The sequence below is a fragment of the Bactrocera neohumeralis genome, chromosome 4 (genome assembly GCF_024586455.1).
Source record: "Bactrocera neohumeralis isolate Rockhampton chromosome 4, APGP_CSIRO_Bneo_wtdbg2-racon-allhic-juicebox.fasta_v2, whole genome shotgun sequence".
Classification (NCBI taxonomy): Eukaryota; Metazoa; Arthropoda; class Insecta; order Diptera; family Tephritidae; genus Bactrocera; species Bactrocera neohumeralis.
In genome coordinates, this window is record NC_065921.1 from 4811231 (window position 1) to 4829205 (window position 17975).

Genomic DNA, 17975 nt, shown 5'->3' on the forward strand with positions numbered 1-17975 from the left:
TCAAATACATATGTATATATGTGCGTAACGAAGAAATAATTACATACTCTAGCACTCACTTATAGTATAATGTTAACAATTTCATGGTGCACGTACAACAATACTTTTTGACTGTCGGCCTTTTCCTCAAAATTATCATAACCAAAGCAGACAAAACAAAGCGACGTGCCACAACTGCGGCGAATTCAACGAAGTTAACAGCATATTAAGAGACGCCACTTCGCTTGAAGAGAAAAAATGGAGAAGCAACGAAGCAAGTAAGAGAGACTTGCTATTGAAGAGAGAATGCAGCAAATTTTGGAAAATTAAAGAATTCGCAGCAGTATGGCAAATGGAACTCATATTAGTATACTTTGAATACTTGATGTGTCAGATTATGTGAAGCGGTGCAAAAACAATTAAAATTGCAAAATAACTGTTTCCTTTCACGCAAGCTTACACCAAAAATAAAGTGTCTATATTTTGGCGCTGTAAATTACCTTGTTGAACTTGTGTCCCATAATGTTTGGGTTACTGAAATATCAGTTATTGTTTTTGGTATGATAACTGACACCAAGAGATTAATAAAAACTACAAATTCTCAAAACAATGCACTCATGAACCACAGAGGATGTGGAACAAAAAGGCTTACCGTAAAAATTAAAACAAAAAAAGTACATTTTTTAATCATTTTTTAATAGTTTTCAAGGCCTGCGTATAAAATATTGTACAAGTATGTAATTCTGAATCAAAGTAAAAACATAAATTTGGTCATAGCATTGTCAATAAATTATAAAAAATTATGAATCTATAATAGTATTGAAGATAGCCAGGCGTTTTGTGAACATTTAAAAAAAATTAAGCAAATCGGTTGAGTAGTTCGACCAGAATCATGTCCGCCAGTTTAAAAAAGTGTGTTTTGAGAAAAACGCGTTTAAAGTTTGAGTTGTGCACTCCGAGCGCTCGGAACGTTGAGCGGTATTATTATTTTTGGGCCTTTTTTGAAACCTTTCAATGATAAAGTGGGTTTCTACATTAACTGTAAGGGTATGAGAGAACAGAAAATGCAAAAAAAAAAATGTTTTTGAAAAGGGACTACCCTAATGACCCCTTAAGAGTGTAGGAAAACTGGCTACAACACTTAGCAAGGGTATTTGTTTATTTTTTTTTAACTTTCACCTTACTTTGACATATAATAAGGATTTAGATGATGAACACGTTATGAGTTTTATTTATGAAATCTGAAAAAAAACCCCATGTATGCGAAAGAAAACTTCTGACATTTATTTAAATAATATACGACGCATCGAGATGAGTGAACTCATTTAAATTTCTCCTTTTTTGTGGCAAAAAAACTTCCTCACCCTTTAAAATAATATGCATTGGCTTAGATTACCAACTAACTTTAGTAAACAATACTCTCATCCAACACTACCACGTTGTCTTTACAAATTAAGCAATTTTGAATTTTCCCAAAAATAGGCGAACTCGATAAATGCATTCACAGCTATATACAGAAAATTCTAAGCAACACATACATATATTCACAGCAAACAAATTTAAGTAATGCCAACTACTTTCAATTTACGTCTATAAATTTAATAATACGCACATGCAAAGCATCAATAATATTAACCAAACCTAAAAACCCGCTTTTGTCAAATTTTAGTACCCACAAAACGAACCCACCAACTTGAATTAAAAGTACACAACTCCCACAAAATCTACTGCAACTTATATAAGTTAAATAAATTATATAATGACTGTAATTGCACCGCTGGCTGCAAAAACTAATCAAATAGCAATCACCATTTGCAGTTGGAAAAATGCGCTAATGTGGTGAAGCCAGCCGAATTTCATATTGATATTTGAACAAATTATCATTGGATTTAATCGAAATAATGAAATAAAATTGTAATTCTAGCGTAAATGTGAATACATAAACAAAGCAGATTAGTTAAAAGGTAAATGATAAATAATAGCTGTTGTTGTTACAGCCATTTCAGCTATTCACATATTTTTAGTTTAATGGGATTTTCATTAAGCGCCACTAAACTTTCTTTTCATTAATTTTTATTTTTATTTTTTATCTTACAAATTTGTTTGATATAAAATACGAACAAACGTATATTTTTTAATAATGAATACAACAATTTCATATCGCATAAACTACAACCAAACAATTTTGTGATATAACTATATTTCTGTAAATTATTCTATAAAATAGTATAGCGATGCGTAGAGAAGTGAAATGATGTGTCGAAAATGGGTTTACCCAAACAGAATGTAAGTGCAAAACTTTTGTCTGCATTTTAATAACAAAAACTATTCAGTCAATAGAAAAGAATGATTAATGAGGGCAAAAGTTTAAATTTAGTTTTGCATTTACAAATTTTTGATTCATTTACTTCCTATTTAAATAGATTCACTGCTTTTTATGTTAAGACATTTAAGTTATTTTTAAAAGCTTTCGGCTTCAAAATAAATCACACCAAGTAGAAAGCAAATCTTTACTTCTTTATGTTATTTATGCATTTGAAATAGAATACTTTGAAAATTCTGCTCATATATTCATAGAAAAAATTTTTTATTTTCTACAGTTTGCATTCACATATTGCATAAATCATTTCTGGATTACGGCTATAATTGGACAAACAATAAATGGATAGTATGTAGAAAGAGGAAAGGCTCTATATTTCATTTAAATATTTTTATGCACAACAACAAAACAAAAAAATTTGTGTTGAAATGTATAGGAATGCAAATTTTTTTCAAAGTAGTTTTCCTTCCTTTTCGTAAATTGCATTTTCCTCTCTGTAATTTATGCTCCATACAGCGCTTATATTTGAGCGAATTCTAAATTTGTTATTTCGGTTTTATTGATAAATAAAGTTAACTAAAACACATAATAAAACTTACCTATTTTTTGTACTTATAAGTAGAACTTCCTTAACTTGCAAACCGCTTTACATCTTAGCAAATCCGAAAGCTTTAAATAGGCAGCTCCGAGTATATACAACCCTGTTATGCTTACAGGCCTATGCTTCAATATTTCTGTACAAAAGATCCGAATAAAATTACCCAATCCATATTTAAGAAATAAGTTCAAAACAACTCTTTTTTCCTTGAACCCTAACCTCCACCTTAATTTAGTCATATCATAAATAACATTGTTTAATCAACCACAGCAAAAGTACTTAATTCCAAAAAATCTTAAGCACTTCTAAACTCAAATGTAGAGCGCTGAGAAACAAGCCACCCTTTTATTCAAAATGCAATAAAATACAATTTCATGTTATTCACACTTCTTCGGTCATTTTCTTCTTTTTGATTTCTTTAGTCGTCGGTTGCTGCAGATCAACACTTCTTCACTAACTTGGAACCACCTTTTCAAAACTTTTACTGTAGCAAATCAGTGACGCAGAAAGCTGCAAAGCAACGAACAAACAAATGCAAGTAAACACAAATAAAAACTGTCAATAAAATCAAAAAAGGTAAACAAAAGGAGGAATGAAAAGAACAATAATCGAACTCACTGCAGAGGAAGGGAATAAATATGTAACAAGGTCACTCGAACAGAAAAATTGGCAGGAAGTGAAAATAAATTTGGGTAAGTTATGAAAAATAAAAACGGCGAACGGTGAAAGTGGACTAAATTATGTTTTGAGAAACTAACGAATTCAAATATTTATTTGGAGAATCCTGAAACTATGCAACACTAGACCGAAATTGTAAGCAAATAACGGAAATATAGTATTAGAAGGGAATTCAAGGGCAATCAATGATCAGATGTGAGATGAGACTATTCTCCGGTCAAACCTCATTAAATTTGTAAATATTGGACTGAAGTTTGGCACAAGTTTCAACATTTTGAAATTAGCAAGTAAATGGAAAGTAAATGGATGAATTCAAAATGTGGATGACACTCAAAACTGAAGCACAATTTCAATGAATGAAACACACAATTTCATAAATGAATAGAAAAATACTATAAAAATTTACTCTGCCTGCAATAAAGAAAGAAATAAGCTCTCATATCAAAGCGCATCCATATTATCGTTTTCATTCTTCTGAGCGCCAACTAGCGGAGTTTCGCAAAGTGCTTACTTAGAACTTCCATCGAACTTAAATTGCATAGAAGCTGTCGAGGAAATGATATCGCTATGTAATTTTCATACCACTCGACTCCCCTTACCCTGCACCGCAGTGGTTTTGGTATCATTTACCGACATGTCTAACATATTTGCGTTCGTTTCTCACTAGTATTCTATCATCAGCCAATATAATTGCTGCCTTTCATGCTCCAGTCGCTCGAATCATGTTGCAAAAAAATGTTAAAAATGTTGTTTGCAAATAGAACAACAAAAATTATATACAATACAAGCGTTTAACGCTCGGCAGAAGATTGTAGTTCTCCGAGCATGCATTCAACTGAGGTTGATCAAAATTAGGGTGGTCATAAAATAAAAAAAAAAACAAATTGTTCAGACAACTTAAAAATCGATCGATACAAATGATTTGATATATCTAAATATATCCAATGTTTTATTTTAAATTTTTACATGAAGATTATAGAAGACAATGTCAAAAAAGAAAATATGTAAACTTCGGTTGAATGAAAGCTATAATACCCTTCACAGAAACAAACATTCCTTACCAGACCTTAATTCCAATTACTCAACTTGTATGTCAGCTATATGCTATACACTAACGTATTAGATTATAACTTTTGTAAAATTTCGTGGAGACATTTCGTCAAATGTAAAACTTTACCATGTATTCACTTGATTCCGATCGTTCAACGTCTATGGGAGCTTTATACTATAATGATCCAATATCGGGCGTTTCGACAAATGAGAAGCTCCTTGGGGAGAAAGTAATGTGTGCAAAATATCGATATCTCAAAAACTGAAGGATTAGTTCTCGTATATACAGACAGATGAATGGGCATAGGGATAGACAGACGCACATCCAATCAATAAACTGGTCTTTGTGAGGTTCTGAAAGTACAACGATTTATGTTTACTACTCAATTTATTGAAAAGAATAAAAAAATAAAGTTAAACAGCTTATTTAAGTTTTCTTGAAGAGTGAAAAATTTGGAAACATGCTAGTAAATACACAGAAAAATGCCTTGCTTATTATTATTAATTAATTTTCCATTTGCTACCTACAATATTGATGGCTTTTTAGTAAACCATTAATTGACAGTTCTTGAGTTTGGCAAATACAATTAATCATCGCCTGCAGAATCAGCTTAACAAGGTAGCGATAAGCGTTAAATTCAGTGACTTTCCAGTTCACTACTTACCGTTGCTGATAGCTATAGATCGACTCAGCTGCACCGATCCCGACATTAGGTTCTCTCAATATCTGTTATTTCTGTTTCTTTGTTGCTGGTCCAGTACTTGCAACACCATGCTACACCGCACATGCTCCGATGCAAACAATTCACTTTGAAGTTTCTCCCGGAATACCGCCAAATTTAAATTCGCGGTTGTCGGCATCATCGCCATTTCCATTGGAATATTTGCTGGCGATGGAGTGCACATTGGAAGCCTCCGAACGTAGGTTCTGTTGTTTACCTCGCCGCTCTTTGTTTAGCTAGCAGCGTTCACCATTAGAAAGCGCGTGTTGACATTTTTACATTTCGCCGTCGCTTGCTATTCTTTTGCTCTTATCTTTATTGCAGTTTTGGGCGCATTCACAGCCGTTGTTATTGTCGAGCTGTCGGCTACAATATCCGTCAGCGAATGTCCAATGAGATTGGTCGTTGAAGCGGATGTCGAGCGAGCCACCGACGCGGATACATCAATTGATTGTGCTTTGCTGCTGCTGGCACTGTCGGCATCATTTCTGTTTCCGCTTGTATTTCACCTTCCGGTTATGCTACATTGCTACCATATCCTCTCCCGCTACAGCAGCTTTAATAACAGCTGCAGACGCATCTTTTGGCATCTTTTTTGTGCCTTTTGGCCGTCTGCCCATTCATTTGATTTATTTTCGGAAACACTTCGGCAAGCTAAATTAACTTTCCAGTTTAAATAAAGTTTGTTTTAGGTGCCCATTTCAGTGGGATTTGTTATCTCGAAGCTATATAAAATCCAAATCGAGTTATTCTTCATTTTAATGTTAATATAAATAATTTAAGGATTTCAATATTCAGTACACAAATTAAGATTTAGAAATAAGTGATGCTAGAAATAAATTCGAAGGTTTGCAAATGAATCTGTTTAAAAGTTGAATAATATGAGTAACACTAACCAATTTTAAATTAAATTTCATATCTCGATAACCACTCAGAGAATTTTGCTAAATGTGGTACAGCATTCATCACCTACTTGCAAATACCATAAACTACAAATACTCGTAAAGTATTAATATAATTTTAAGCTCTCAACACCTGCAACTGCAAATACACAACAACGGAGACTACCTATGTTGCCAACAAACTGCTTCACAAGCGCCGTTAACAGAGATGTCAAAGGGAGAATGCAACAAAACAGTTAAAAAAGTGAGCAAATGTGTTCACGTAATTTCATTTTATGTTGCCAACACAAGCGAGCAATTAATTATGAAACACGTGACGTCTTGCTCAATTGTTGCTGTCGTTGTTGCAAAAGTTTGTTGACGGAAAATGAGAGCGATTGCCAACTTTATTTAGGTGACGGTGTTGCCAACACAAACATTTATTATTTCGCAAATATTTATACTACATGTATATTTATGTTTATTCTGTCAATAGATGTCGTTGCAGTCGTATATCTCTAGTGCTTCAAATCAAATTGTATCATACCATATACTATATTGTTGGAAAGGTGAGATTATAAGCTTCATTTAACTAAAACAATTTAAAATCAGGGAAATCGGAAAAAAATTACAGCTGTTCAAAAACGAGTCAAAATAATGAAGAAATTCGCTATATATTGAAATTTTTGTATAAGAAAGTCAAGAATGCCACGCAAGCCACCAATGAAATTTGTGAAGTTTATGAAGACAATGCTGTATTAGTTCGTGAAACACAGCAATGGTTCGCTCGCTTCGATCGGGAAATTTCGAATTTCGATTTACATTGTATGTAAATTTTATTGGCATAAATATAAAAACAAAAATAAGTTGAAATTTGATTAGAAATACGAGAAGACATTTTCGACCATCCAAAATTGATATTATATTTTAATTAGATTTCTTTCATAAATATTGTTTTTAGTTAAAGAGAAAAAACAGAGTTGGAAAACACAAAACATTAAACCGTGATTGCTATAAAGATTGGAATAAGTGTTTGGCATATATATTATCTAAGTTTTTTCAACTTAGAAGTGTTATTTATTATTTCCGATATCTCGGCACTGAACCGTTGATCATATTAAAAAACATCTTGTAATATACTTTAAAGGTGATACCAATATTTTTTCCCCTTTTTCTAAAATATTTAGAACAAATGGCACTGCTGTTACCAAAAATATTTTGCACTGTAAATCTTCCTGAACCTTTCCACTTTGATACCAAGGTTGTTATAATTTGTTTAGATACGGATCTTCCTCACTTTCGAAAAAAGCAACTTCTGGTAATAGCGCTCCTAGAAACATTGTGAATAGTTGATCTAACTATTTAGAAAGTATAAAGGTTTCTGAAGTAAGTATGCACGTAAATTTACACTGTCTCATCCGTTTTCTTGACGGAAACTAAAATCAAGACTTAAGAAGAGAGATATTGGATATTGGACTAAAAACTATTTTTTGCTAATTTAAGAATCTTTATAAATAACTTCAGTATTGCTTATAAAAAATTACCTTGGATAAATGGAATGGTGCAACCTGCAAGTGTGACTGCTCAAGCTGCACAACAAATCAATCATTCATACTTACTTATAAAACCATATTTGTATACACTGACATTACTCATAGTCCAACCGCATGTACCAATACCTACCAGCTAGTGCCCCATATAACGGTAATATAAACATTAGATTGCAACTCTACTCGCATTTGCATGTTTTTAGTAATGAAGCAAAAAAGTGCTGAAATGCAAACATCATGCCGAAATATCACAGATAGTGCATAATCATAAACCACCGGCATTTGTGTGTCTTCCCGGCTAACGACATCGCATTTCTGTAGAAAAGAGTGCTTTGGATTCGCCGTGCCAATTTTAGAACGACATCCTGCTCCCTTCCTTCGCTCCCTCATAAGTCACCATATCAAATCTTTTCGTGCTCTCTCAGTCAGTCCATTGGCTTGAATATGCGATTCAACAGATGAAATCATGCGATGTGTCAAGCCATCAGGACGATGCGATTGAAAGGCAAAAGTGCCAGGGTGTCACCACGTAAATTCATGTCATTGAGAACGTGATCGACTGTAAGTAAACTATTCAAGCGAACATTTTTGGTATGACAGCTCATTTTATTACTGCAATTGTTAGCAAAACCCAGATTTGTGCTTTTACCATATTGTCGCTATCTTTTATATCTCGTATATACAAGGTGTGCTCCCCCCTGGTGGCGCCATCTATATGTCGACTGGTGCATTAGAATATGCTAACTTTATCAATTGTCTAGTGAGAATGACATTTCTTTAATTGGAAGTAAAGTTATTGCGTTTTAAGTATCGGTATGTTTGTTTCATCGGTGCGAAAATGAGCTTCAAACAAAGAGCCATCATTAAATTTTGTTTTCAAATTGGTAAAACTTTTACCGAAACGTTTCAATTGATGAAACAAGTTTATGGCGATGATTGCCTATCCCGTAGCAGAGTGCACGAGTGGTTTCAACGTTTTCAAAGTGGTCGTGAGGACATAAATGACGATCAACTTGTGGGCCAATCAAAATCCGTGATAACCGGAAATTCCATCGAAACTATGCGTGAATTCATCAGTGGGCTTAGGAAAGGTGTGTGCACAGTTTGTTCCGCGCAAATTGACTGACGACAAAAAATTACTCAGAATCCAACATTCGATTAACGCTTGTGACCGATTATTTGACCAAAAATTACATTTTAACCATTAACCACTCACCGTGTTCACCTTATATGGCACCGTGGGACTTTTTCCTTTTCGGAAAACTATTGAAAGGAAAGCGTTATGCAGACGTAGAAGCCATTCAAAAGGCGTGCACCGGCATACTGGCGGCCATACCGGCCAAAGAGCTAAAACACTCGTTTGACATGCTTTTGGACCATGCAAAAAACTGTATTGAAGCAGAATTAGACTGTTTTGAATAAAATAAGTTGATTTTGTTGAAAAAGCCATTTGTTCAGTTTTTTTTTTTAAGTCCTGTTTACTTTGGAATGCACCTTGTACTTTGTGCAGATATGTCAATAGAATACATTTTTGTCAAGTATGTGAAAGTTTTAAGAATTTTTGTGAACTTTACGAGTAAAATACTTTCATTAATACATATTATTGAATGGTAATTTTCAGTGTGACAGTTAATTTCATATGGTTACGTATACGCATCGGTGACTATTATGTTAAAATGAAGAAGATTGGCTTCTGTATGACCGAATTAGTTATTTATTGAAATTAATTTCTTTGAATAAATATTCAAAATTTTAGCATTTAAAGGACGATAAATTTTTGTTCAGTAAGATTTCGTATACGCCATGAAGACTATTCTTTGTATTAAGCAGCACTGCTTCGTCATTCTAACAATTTGGTGGGGGAAAAGAAATTTAAGTATTATATAAAATAAATGAAAAATTTATTCTGTATGTATTAAATAAATTTTGAACAAAGATCTAGCTTTAATGTTTTAAATTTGTTTGTAATTACAAAATTCCTTAAACTTTTGATGACTCAACACATATTTCTTGTCAACTTACTTATTCATATTGAATTAAGCTGTTTATTTGCTATTTTATACATGTGTAAAATTTGAGAACGTGTTTTCAAAATTATTTCCCACAGCAAATTAAAATAATATTTGTTTTACCAATATCAAACTCAGTTCCTGCACAGAACGATGGTTATAACACAAAATACGCTATATCAAATACTTACCTGTTGAGTTGCAATAATATGATCAAATCAGAGTGCACAGCATCTTGAGCTAAAAATCAGAGCTCAAAATTTGTTGGCTTCTATAAAGTTCACTTGCGATGCTGGCTTTTAGGTACTTATCTGGTTTAAGCTTGTTGAAAGTGCAGGCTAAGTAAGGCCATAATTTCAGTTTAACTAGAAACTAGATTATTATCATATCATTCGAAATGCGTAAATCACCTTTAAAGATTAAGATAATTATCGATTTAGTTCTATTTGAAGCAAAGTTTCTTCCCATGAAATTAGGATACCTACATTTTAAGAAATCGTTTTTCTTGCAGAAATAAACATACGATAGTTGTCGATATAAGCGAAATTTAATTTGTAGGAAAATTTACAACACACTGTCGGTTGCAAACCTCTTAACACTCAGGCCTTTGTGAACTTTAATGGAGACCAATGACGGCTGTTGCACCCACAGCAGTTTCACTTTGCGATGATGAAGAAAAGGGAGATACTAATTGCATTATAACTTTAATACATACAAACACAAACATGTATATGTCTGCACATATTCTGTGGCTTTGCGCTGAATAACGTTTATTAAGGGCAACAGCTGTTGTCGTAAAGTGCAGCAAAGGACAACGTGGTTGCAGATTGTAAAATTATGTCAACTCAGAAGTTATGGTACTATAATCTTTAGCGTGTAATATTTGTTTGTTGAAAACTTGATAAGAATGTGATTTTTTAGACAATTATTTACTTATATACTTATTCTCAAATATAAAAAAAAATTTAACTCTAATAATTTAGCGCCATTAAAACACAAATCATATGACTATAAATCATATCATCTCACATCATATCGGATAACACTAAATCGCACCAGACTATCACATCGTCTCACCATCACTAAGAAACTGTGTCACATCACATAACTTCAATTTACAAAGCAAACACAACAAAAGTATACAAAATCATTACAATTACCTTCTTTCTAAAACCTTTTTCATATTGTTCTTCGGAACGCAATCTCTTACAGATGTGTCGCCATTATTTCGGAATTGTCTCGAATGTCGCCCCACCAGCAAATGCATTTTTCATGTAATAAGAAGTGAAATTAATTATCAGGTAATAATGCCGGTCATTCGCACGCTCAAATTGAGAGTAAATTTGGTAGCCGTGCTGCTTTCCTTTAGTCTACATTCAGCTGTTGTAAAAAACCTCTTTAACCGCCTTTCGCTATTCACGAATGAGTAGATGTATATGTCAATCAGTAAAAACGCTTTCACACGACAATAAAAGCAACAGTTTGCAGATGAAGATAAGACAATACGTGCAGTCGGTTGCTTTATTTTTGTACGCTATTTTATCCTATGCAGCATTGTTGATGGTCAGCAGGACATTATGGGGGCAATTAACACAGAGCAAATTTTATTATTTGATTTATTATTATTTTTTTAAGTAAACGGAAAATGAAATAAACTTAATCTGTATTGTGTATACAAAGTACTTATTACTGCTAACGAAGCTTCACGAAAATTCAAAAGGGTAATGCATTTGTAATGGGTATTGTAACCGTAACTAGTATTATCGAATGAAGTGCTAGAAAGATTTATTTTAATAAACACACTACAACATATTTTGTGCTTTTTGCGTTTTGGGCAATTTTTCTATAAAACTTAGTGCACAGATTTCCTCTGAATAGTTGGCAACCAAGCATAAATCCTTTACAAATGTGAAAATTGTGGTCAGCCTCAATGAAACAGAAACAACAACAAAGCGAGTGATAAATTATGCCAGTCCTTTTCACTTGGGTTAAAACAAATTGCTTGGAATAAGAATTTTAAAATTATTTCTTGGGTTTTTCCGCTAAATTTGATAAATATAAGTGTATAAATATGCAAATTTTGGCAATAATGGTAACAACTACTGAGGTCAGTGGAAAAGGCAGCATACAAACAAAACATATTAAGCCCACTGGCATATGTATGCTGTAGTTGTAGTCGTTATGCCTATATGAAAATTTGTTTCGAGGTTACTTTAACAAACTCACGAAGTTTTAATAAAAAAAGTGCTTAACTAATACCTAATTGTTAAAATTGGTTTAAATAATGTATTATATATTCTAATAAAGGTCTAGAGTTTTAACAAAAGTTCAATATAATCTACAAGATAAGGCACCAACTTTATTATCCAGAGGCTAAATAGTATAGAGTTTTCTGAAAAGAAAGCAGCCTTCACTAACTTTGATTAATTCATATATCCCTACTTTAGGCATACTATCTCTATATTAAATTATCAAAAAATTAAATCTGAATTTCCCAATCAACTTCGTTTCTTTACCTTCAGCTTTTTCCGCCTGCGTAATTTTGAGTACCCTTTTGAAACCTATTATCGCATTAAATTTTCCGAAAAACACAAATAACGCCCTTGAACTTATAATAAATAAATCTTCAAGCAATTTTGTCGGCATTTTTGTTGTTCTGCGACTTTCTGCAGACAACACTCATCGGAAAGCAGCGATAAAATCGTTTGCAAAGGTTTTCGAAATGTTGAGCCCAAGGGAATTGTAAGCTTGGTGTAGTGAATTCTGATTTTAAATTAATATAATTTCGTGAATAATATATGTATTTATATAAAACGATATGGAACCCCACTATAGAGAAATTTGAGAAACGCCGAGGAAAGGAAATACAGATAATTTTAAATTAACTTCCTCATTTAACATATACTTTGGTGTCATCTGCAATACACGAACTTGTGCGCAGTGAATTGAGGCGAAGAGATTCATAGTTGAAAAACACGTCAACCATATAATGGCAGTAAATGTTTTAATTGCTTTTTAATGGCATATCAGCGCTCAGCAGCTTCCCTTCTGAACATTAAACGAACGGCTCTGCACTGTTGGCCCATTACATGCAGTTCACTTTTAATTAAAAAGAGAAGCACTGCACGACAATACTTGAGCAAATGATTATCCGCGTTTAAATTGGTAATTGATTTGGTAGTTTTGTAAATTGGAATTATTTTCGTACAAAGAAAAAACTGGGAAAAGGTAAGAAACACAGCAAACATTAAAAAATGGAACAAAACAATAAAATGGGGAAGTCAAAAATAGTTTTGCGATCGAGTGGAAACAATAGATATTTTAATTATTATAATAATCATTACTGGTTTCGTTTTTTATTTTTTTGAGCATCGTAAAGGTATGAAGAACATGCCAAATACATTATTTTTCGCTTATAATTAGTTGTTAATTAATCATCGCATCAAAATGAAAACATGATTTTGCAATAACTCTCAGACACTACAGCGACAGACCAACAATGCACGAACAGACGCACAGGTTATGGTTGAAATTATTTAGTATCAATACTACCTTTCTTGTTTATGGTTTTTGGAAGTAGCTAACGAATGGGAAAACGTGTTACTTGAGAAGTATGAAGCCTATTACGGTTACTGATATAAGGATATTAAAAGAATGTCGTACCATATATATTTACTATATTAGCAACAATGTTTGAGAGGTAACGAAGAATTTATATTTAAAGTGGTTAGTGCTATACTTATTGTTCAACTTTTAAGCAGATTCATTTGCAAACCTTCGAATTTGTTTCTAGCATCTCTTATTTCTAATTCTTTATTTTCATACAGAATTTTAAAATCCTAGAAATATTTAATTTTTAGCTTGTGTAACAATAAATCCAATGCTACTTCAAATCGCTTCGAGAAAACAAATACCACTGAAATAGGCACCTAAAACAAATTTCGTTTAAACTGGAAAGTCAATTTAGCTTGCCGAAGTGTTTCCGACAATAAATCAAATGAATGGCCAAACGGCCAAAAGGCGCAAAAAAGGATGCCAAAAGATGCGTCTGCAGCAGTTATTAAAGCTGCTGTAGCGGGAGGGGACACGGTAGCAATGTAACATAGCCGGAAGGTGAAATACAAGCGGAAGCAGAAATGATGCCGAAATTGCCAACAACAACATCGCACAGTCAATTGATGTATCCCCGTCGGTGGCTCGCTCAACATCCGGTTCAACGACCAATCTCATTGGACATTCGCTGGCGGATATTGTAGCCGACAGCTCGACAATAACAACGCGCCCATAACTGCAATAAAGTTAAGAGCAAGTCCATCGGCAGCAAATATTTCAGTGGCAATGGCGATGATGCCAACAACCGCGAATTCCGCATCGGACCAGCGCATAGTATCCCAAGTACTCGACCAGCGAGAGTGAAAACAACAGGCAACAAGAGGACCTAATATCCTACTTGGTGTAGCTAAGCTGATCTATAGCTACCAGCAGCGGTAAGTAGTGAACAGGAAAATCATTCAATTTAACGTTCATAGCTGACCCGTTGATTTCATTCTGCAGGCGATGATTAATTGCAGTTGCCACACTCAACAACAAGTTTCTCATTAAAAAGCCATCTATATTGTGGGTGGCAAATGGAAAATTAATGCTGTAAAATTGAGTATTAAACATAAATCATTATACTTTTAGAATCTCACTCATGAGCTGTTTATTGAATAATATATTTTAATATATTCTCTAATGTTGCCTTAATTGCCGATAGTGAAACAATTAATATACATTGGCTGGGAAATTAATTGTGCAACATTCTCCTTGCATGCACTTTACTTTGTGCCACATACAGTTAAAGTAGTTACGAGCGTTTCTAACCACAATATTGATGACGGCGTTACTACTGGCAACGATAGTCGAATTCTCGCCAACCCTTATTTGCATTTAATTAAATATTGATGCCAGAAAATGTTGCTGAATAAATTTTGGTAGAATTTTAAATTAACTTATTTAGAGTGGAAAAAATTTATGGAATTAATGGAATTAAAACTTCAAGAAAAATTAATTTCTAGAACACGGCTAATAACGGTGCTTAATTTTATAATTGGATTTTGATGAAAAAGGATTTTATTAATTAATTTCAAGAATTATTGAATGTAAATGCGATATTGATAATGTATTTTGTTATCTTAAAGAGGGTATATTAAGCCTGCACCAAGTTTGTAAGATCCAAAAGGAAACGTCGGATACTCTCTAAAATATATACATAAATGATCAGTCTGACAAGCTGAGTCGATTTAACAATGTGCGTCTGTCTATCCGTCCGCATGTCCGTTCATCTGAATAAAGCTACCATACAAGCGGAACGATCGGCATCAAGTGAATGTATGGAAAACTTTTTCATTTGACGTGATGTCTCCTTGAAATTTGACAAGAGTCATAAGAGGTAAGATAATGGTAAGTAACAAAATAATATTGAGCCATAAGGAGAGCATACGCAAAGCATGGTGGATATAATGTTGGTTACTTATAGCACGTCCTCAGTGGTTGCATATTGCTTTGCTTAGCCACACACTTTGATGATCTTATTTGCTTACAAAAATTGGCCAGTTTCTACTTTGAGTTGCTACTACACAAACTTCTGCGTATTCTGTATGTTACAACTCTCAGTAACATGTCCACTGAGTATCTTCTTCATTTTGGGCCATAGATAAATTGTTTCCTGTTTTGCATCACATGCGTATTTGTAAATATTTATACATAATTGCGTTTCTCATAAAGGCAGACAATATCGGAGTGACGACATCAATTTATAATGTATTCAAGCCTTGCGTTTCAATTTCCTTTCATGAGGCAATTATTGTTTAGTGAAGCATAACCGCAAACATCAAACAAGTACCCCTTGAAATAATTGCTAGCAATTCTGCTACCTTATAGAAGACTTTATTAACGTAAGTTTGTTACTTATGTACACATATATACAAAACTGCAGGCAATTCGTCTCTATGGCAATTAGAATGAAAAGTAATAAATAATTTCAATATAACAGTATTCCTCTCTTGGGAAGCTTTTATAAAATATATATAAATGTCTATCTATGTTGTAATTTGCTCTTACGATCCCCTTGATTTTAAAGCTATGGCTTCGAAATTCACACATCACATTTATTCACCTGTGCTGGTGCTCCATGACGGATACGTAACTAAACGTCTGAATAAATAAACTATGATATTTGACTTTTATTTAAAACTCTTAATAAATAGGTAAATAGTATGTATTAGTCCTTGTGTGGTGTTAACATTGTCATTTATGCCCGTTTAAATGAATTATGCTGTCATAGTTGGAAATTTAAGTAACAAGACCGGATGATATTATGCATAAACAGAAATTAAGAATCGCACATTTTTACCATTTTGGTGAACCACTTTTTGATATTTATCCGCTATAGACATTATTCTTTTCTAGTTTCTAGGCGAAAAACTCCGACAAGTAATTTTCATAGGCTTCTCCTGAAGCCTACTTTACTCCATTAAGGGTGTCAAAGCTATATGGTGGATGGATCAGACCTTCCCTCCCAAGCTCTCTCCAATTTTTGCTGAGCCATCAAAGATGTGTGTGGTCTAACGTTGTCCTGATGAAAGACAAAGCTCCTTCTGTTCATCAGTTCTGCCCGTTTTTTTCGATTCAATCTCATCAGTTGTTGATAGTAAAATGTTGAATCAATCGTTCGACCAGGCTGGAGCAGCTCATAGTAGATGATCCTTTCCAATCCCACCAAACACTCAGCATAACCTTTCAAAGCGCCAAGCCTAGCTTTGCGACTATTTGAAGAGCTTCACCACGCTTAGACAATGATCTTTTTCTCAGATTATTCTCATATTTGATGTACTTTTCGCATTGTGTTACCATTCGCTTCAGAAATGATTCCATTTCATTTCGTTTCAGCAAAGAATCACACATGTTAATTCGTTCCATTAAATTTTTCACAGATAATTCATGTGGTACCCAAACATCGAGCTTCTTTCTGTAGCCAGCCTTTCCTTTTTTAAATGGTCCAATTGATGATTAATGTTAAGTTCCTTAGCGATGTCATGGCTGCTTATGTGAAGGCCCCGGTCAATCTTTTCCATATATACTTATGTATATGTCGACCAGAGCGAGGTCCATCTTTCGCATAGATATTTCCAGAACGGAAGCGAGCGAATCACTGTTATGCTACACGAAGCATCGTCTTCGTAAACTTCACAAATTTCGTTGGTGGCATTCTACTCTTATTTATTCAAAAGTTTCAAAATATAGCTTATATATTTCTTCATTATTTTCACTTATTTTTGAACAACTGTAACTTTTTTTCATCTTCCCCGAATTTCGTTTTTTTGTTTGGTTCAATAAAGCTTAAAATCTCACCTTTCCAACACTGTATGGTATGACACAATGTGACTGGTAGCACTGGAGATATTCGACTGCAACGATATCTATTGGCAAAATACGAAAAGTCTTTTTGCGCTACCCAAAATAGTACATGTATAAGTCACCCCTAATGAAGAAACTTCATATTTTTGTATATTTAAAACTAGCGATATTTATTAAAATCTTAAAGTTAATTTTCTATATAAATTAATAGCTAACCCAGATTTGAATAGAGGCTTTGTTATTCTGTTGCTCCGCTTGAAACAATCACAGCCGACTAATATAAGCAACCAAAAGGAGTTCTAGTTGCCCACTTACATATATTAAAGCTTAATCGTGTTCGCACATGTTTACAGGTTAATCCCATTTCATCCGTTATTGGTAATCACTTGAGCCATATTGAAGTTAATTGCATTTGCAGCACAAAAGCAGAGTGCTTCACAAAATTTACGACATTCTCGTGGCAACAAAGCATGCCTTGAAATTTATGGTTGCCACTTTGCTAAGCATAATTACGACTTTCGGTTCTAAGTCAATTGTCAATAAAATTTTGTTACACATTTCTTGCATGCACCTGAGCACCGTGTGGTAAGCAAACTACAAAAGGGTTTTACGTTGGGTACATGATGAGGTTTACACTTCGTGTACACACTGTGGTATATGTACATACGTATATATGGTGGTATGTTAAAGTAATGTTTAATATTTTGAAGCTATTTGTCCTCTGTGAGCATATTGGACCAGCGTGTGAAAAGCTTGCCAATGGCTGTTCAAAATAAATCACATAACAAAA

The 17975-nt window shown here is 33.6% G+C and overlaps 1 long non-coding RNA gene across 1 annotated transcript in view; it reads left to right on the forward strand.

Moving 5' to 3' along the window:
* Nucleotides 1-368: 368 nt before the first annotated feature.
* LOC126754975 (uncharacterized) overlaps nucleotides 369-17975 on the forward strand; it is an 89365-nt gene continuing 71758 nt past the window's right edge. The window contains exons 1-4 of the long non-coding RNA XR_007666435.1: nucleotides 369-537; nucleotides 1649-1943; nucleotides 2580-2647; nucleotides 3320-3589. This is a non-coding gene — a long non-coding RNA (uncharacterized LOC126754975). The remainder of the gene's footprint in view (nucleotides 538-1648; nucleotides 1944-2579; nucleotides 2648-3319; nucleotides 3590-17975) is intronic.